Genomic DNA, 6,000 nt, shown 5'->3' with positions numbered 1-6,000 from the left:
AACTAACTACTTCTACGTTCCAAGTTCTAGCGCGCTCCAGTGACTTATTCTTCTGTGCCTGAAAGCCAAATATATCTGTTCAGCGAGAGATGCTGGTAACCCACTCCAACGCGTTGAAATACAATACATATAGATATACGAAAACCATTTTGAACATGAAGGTATATTCTACGAACTCTAGCTTTTAAAACAGGGATAGACTCATCAGATAGGGCTAAGCACAGACAGCAGTTAAACCAACATATATAGTTACAAACAGGCAAGACAGGTAAAGATAAGCATAATTAATGATCATAACCCAACACATGCGGTTCCCAGTGTAAATCCCCTAGTCACATCCCCAAGATACTCATAACAACAACTCATCCGTATTTCATCACATAACACACTTTGTTGGCGCCACAGGACCAATCGCATGCCCATACATGAGGGTCAGCGCATATAGCTCTAACATGGCCCCGCAGCACCCTGCCCCGTATCGCAACACGGAGGGGTCGATCGCAACCGACCGATGAACCGCAGCTCATCATAGATTGTTCGCAACTAAACAGTGGACCGCAGCCCAATAGTATGTCATCTGACCGCAGCCAGGGAAGTATGAACCGTAGCTCATGTAGAAACGTTTGATCGCAACCAAACGGTGGACCGCAGCCCAAGAGTGTAAATCTGACCGCAGCCAGCTTCTGAACCGCAGCTCAGGAATAACCAATCCGATCGCAATCGGATTGGGGTATCATGCACACATAACACATAGCAAGCACATGCAACCCACATTATCACATTGGGAAGGGGGAGAAAACGTATAACAAAACCTATGCGTGATCCTTCACATACTAAGAATAATCCTAAGGGGTTCATACTTCTTTCACCTAGGTCAACGGGATACCAATTCAACTAGCATGCAATATATAAGACTCATACAACCTACGAACGGTACCCGAAATATCAAACTAGACATAGGCACGATAGACGGAGTCCGTTGGGACGCCACGGGGGTCGGGGAAACATCAAACGGGGAAGCCAAAATCCCAAGGTGGGGTTCAAACCAGCGGGTAGCCGGTGGGTGAGGGATCACCCGCCGGCTGCCCGCCGGCGGTAGCAAATCCGGGCAGCGGGTGCCCGGCGGGCAGCTGCCCGCCCACCGGCTGCCCGCTGCCGGCGTTGCCCAAGAAGGCCGCGGGTAGGTGGCGGGTCCCCTACCCCCACCTACCCCCCACTGACTCTTTCATCACAAAAACGCCCCGGGAACCTTTGTGGAACCCGAAACCATGCTTAGACACCTTCCAACGCAATTGATATCGCACGTAGACAATTAACGGATCAAAATCAAGAAACATACGGCACATAACCTATCATGCTTTTCTAAACATAATCAACACCCGATCATGCGAATTCCCACTCCATATACCAAGAATGATATCATACGATACAACCTAGGGTTCTAATCACTTTTAAATCAATAAGGACACAATTCATCTTCTAATATCAAGATTCGGTAAGGATATCACATAAACATCAAGAACATCTTACAATTATCAAGAACATCATATAATCATCAAGAACGTCATATAATTATCAAGAACACCATAATTATCAAGAACCTCTCATCATCAAGATCACCCATGGAATCATCCCACCAATCATCAATAATAATATCACAATCATCAATACACAATAATATGGGGAAATCCTAAGAGGGGAATCATAGCTATGAAAATATAATGTGGCTGGTCAGATATAATGTGGCCTAAGTATTCCACTTTTTTTTTTTTTTTTTTTTTTTTTTTTTTTTTTTTGGCAAAAGAGCACTTACTGAGTTTAGCTAGCAACTTGTGAGCTCTCATCAGTTCTAGGACCCTTCTGAGGTGTTCCTAGTGGAGATTCAATTCAGCACTATAGACCAAAATGTCATAAAAAAACACCAAGACAAATTTCCTTAACAGTGGTTTAAACACATGGTTCATTAGAGCCTGGAATGTGGCTGGAGCATTTGTCAACCCAAAGGGCATTACCCTGAATTCATAAAGCCCTTGGTGAGTCTTGAAGGCAGTTTTGTACTCTTCCCCCTCCCTCATTCTGACTTGATGATACCCTACCCTCAAATCTAGCTTGGTAAAGTATTTAGATCCAGCCAGCTCAGAAAAGAGATCCTCTATCACTGGGATTGAGAATTTGTTCTTAATGGTGATGTTATTAAAGGCTCTATAGTCTACACAAAACCTCCAAGTGTTGTCTTTCTTTAGCACTAGCAACACTGGTGATGCAAATGGTGAGACACTTTCAGTTATGACCCCAGATTTGAGCATCTCTCCTACCATTTCCTCAATAATATTCTTTTGATCAAAGGAGTACTTGTAAGGTTTTATGTTCACAGCTTGTGCCCCTGGGGTTAAGGGAATGGAATTGGTCATGCAACCTTTTTGGTGGCAAGGTTACAGGTTCCTCAAACAATTCTTTAAACTCCTGGATCAAATCAGACAATCCTTGATGTTCAGTTTGTACAGTCACCTGGCAAAGCATGCCACTCTTTATCTCATACCTTTCACTGTTCAGTCCCTCATAGTGGACTTGGAACCCTGTATGTCCCCCTTCTGCCACTTCTTGAGCTCATTTCTAAACAAAACTTGCAGTCTATTAGATTTCTTGGCTAATCCTTTAAACAATACTTTCTTGCCCTCCTTGTAGAATGATATTCCAAGAGGTCTGGTATGCAGATGGATAGGTGCATATTGGTCTATCTAGTCCATACCAAGGACCATGTCACACCCTCCTAGTTTAAGCAGCCTGAAATCCTTCTCAAATCTTTCCCCTTGGACCTGCCAACCCAATCTTCTGCACACAGAATCACATCTTAACTGCTCACCATTAGTTACTGTGACACTGAGTCCTTGGACTTTCTCTGGTTGAATTCTCAGTTGTATAAGGAGCTTGGGATCTAGGAAGCTGTGTGTGCTTCCACTATCCACCAAAATAACTATGGGTTGTTTCTGGATTGTTCCCAATAGCTTGATGGTATTTAGTCCTTCCCCACCCATCATAGCATACAATGAAACTTCACCTTGCTCATTTTCCTCTTTTTCTTCCTGCTCTTTTGTGATTAGTTCCTCAGGTGCATCATGGAATTCACCCTCCTCAATGCTATGGAAGGTGGACCCTTTGCACCTGTGCTCAGGCTGCCACTGCTCAAAACATTTAAAACATTTATTTTGCTATCTCAATTGTACTCTAGTCTTGGCCTGCTCAGGCCCTTTAGCAGTGCTGTTAATACCACTAGAGGCTGTGGAACCTTGGGAACTATATAGGGTTTTGGGGTGGAATTTGAGTTGTAAGGTTTGGAGTTATAAGAGTTGGTTGTAAATTGGAAGGGTTTGGCTGTATAGGTAGAGGTAGTTTTGGGTGATTGCTCATTGGATTTCAAGCCCTTCTCAAGTTGTCTAGCTACCCACATTGTATCAGCTAGGGATTTTGGTTGAAAAGTTCTAACAAAGCATCTCAGGTTGGGTTTTAATCTGGCTAGGTAGGCTTCCAAGAAATATAGGTCAGTGAGGGAAGGGTGTTTTTGTATAAGGTGGCTTCTAAACTCCTCAAATCTGTCTGTGAATTCAACACTCCCCCATTCTGTTTAAAACAAGCAAATTCCTCCATAATGGCACCACTGTCCTCTCCAAACCTTCTAGTCAATGCCTCTGCAAAGTGAGACCAATGGAAGGGTTCATCTAGACCAGTAAGATATCCTTCCAACCACAGCCCCACCTTCCCAGTTAAATTCACATATAGAACATGCATTATCTCAACCTTAGGGATGTGAGCCATCAGAAAGAACCTTTCACATCTACTTAGCCATAGCCTAGGTTGATCATAATCAAAGGGAGGGAAGTCATAACGATACCTCATTCCTGGCAATTCCCTAGTTGACTTGGGGTGTATTGGCAAATCTCCTTCTCAACCAGTCCATGGCTACTTCATCAGGCTCAATTTCATCTCCTGATTCATCCTCCATCCTTCATTCTTCTCGTCCAATAGTCAGTACCGCAGGAGCTTTTCCCGACCTCTGCAAAGGGGGATTCTGACTCTGGTGAGAATAAGCTAGAGGATTGTTCCTTGCTCCGTTCACCGATGATCCTCCGAGAAGGGGTTCATGATTGGAGGCTGAGGTCGGTTAAGTCTAATTGTTTCCACGATTTCATTTTTCCAGTTGCCCATCTAGACAACTAGCTTTTCCAGCAATTCTGATGTCGATTGCTTCTATTTCACATATTATATGGGAAATATATATACATATACACATATAAAATGTACTGGGTTTAAGCCTAACTAGGGTGCTAGCAAAATGCACCAAATAATAAGGTTATGAATATGCAACTCACATTACGTTACTTTTATGAATGAATAATAACATAACATAGAAGTTTTACCCACGTCATGTTTATTGTTTAAATAATTTATAATGATTTAACATATAGGATCACAAGTTGCACCGAACATGCAAATATAATATAATTATTTATGTACCTAAATAAGAGGCTAATACCACGCGGACGCAGATTCCAATAGCCACATAATCATTATAAAGCACATATGCACATATATCAACACAGGCGAACCACATTTACGAGTGGATGCAAACATTTAATATGTAGTGTAGCATGTCGTGAGCCAAATCCCATATACACAGGATCTATACCTAATCATTGTGCTAAACAGACTATACCAATTCTCGTGATTACAAAATAACAAGCCTAACACGTATGATAATTAACTATTTATATGGGGAACCTTCAAGTTGGCATGCCTATATGTATACAGTCGTAATTATGCTAAATATGCAATTTCTTAAGTCTATAGGCATAGAGTATGAATGCATGTGAACATATTTCAAATCTTAAATAATAACTAGTCCTATGGAATCACACAACACATATACGTATTATTCACCATGTTAAACTAGTGCATAATTAACAAATAAATTCACGTACTCAACATTGTGGCATAACCAAACAATTGTCATATAAATTCAGGAAGGTCATAAATCATATAACAATTACTCGAACTAATAAAAGATCGATTTCCGATAAAAAGATCTTCATGTAAGCAATTAGGAGAAATGTTCTTGTTTCTTATGGGGTAAATAAACTTTGGGGAGACAATAGAATTAGGACCTTTTATTTTGCACATCATGAATAATGATGGATAATCACATAACAAGTATTTACATAAATACTAACGTTTAGCACATACGGAATATTTCACTGGATTTCATAAACGAATACTTTATGCCTAATTCGTACGCCATGAATACACGATGTGTTATACGGGATTATTCATAGCACACTAAGTATACAAGTATTGACATGTGTATGCAGATTGCTTGCAATTAATAATATTGTATATATGCATAGTGGGATGCCTTATAACATATAGTTTGGTCTAACATGCTTTATATATACATGAATGTGTGTACGTATGTATTTCAACACAAACATGCGAGCTATCTGATTTGACACACAATACATACACCATGAAAATATAAATCTCCACCTACAATTTGAACATGCAATTCACATACAGATATTCTTTAATAATTACGAGTAAAATAACCTAGGTTCATAAATACTAAAAGATTTATCTTTGAGAAATCTTGACAGAATTTGATCACACAAGCACTTAGGAAGATCAGTTTTATTTCAGGGTAAATAAATTTTATGTAGGCATAAATCTTACCTCTAGAAGCCCAGAATACCTAAACAACTTAGAATTGGAGACCCTTGATTGCTAATTCCTGAATCAATTGATGACCTGATGATGAGGCTAAAGTTTTTAATTATTTAGGGAAGATAGGAGTGGCAACAGAGAGACTATATATATATATATATATATATATATATATATATATATATATATATATATATATATATATATATATATATATATATATATATATATATATATATATATAGAGAGAGAGAGAGAGAGAGAGAGAGAGAGAGAGAGAGAGAGAGA

The sequence above is a fragment of the Ipomoea nil genome, unplaced genomic scaffold (assembly GCF_001879475.1).
Source record: "Ipomoea nil cultivar Tokyo-kokei standard unplaced genomic scaffold, Asagao_1.1 scaffold0202, whole genome shotgun sequence".
NCBI lineage: Eukaryota > Viridiplantae > Streptophyta > Magnoliopsida > Solanales > Convolvulaceae > Ipomoea > Ipomoea nil.
Note: the sequence above shows the minus strand (reverse complement) of the source record.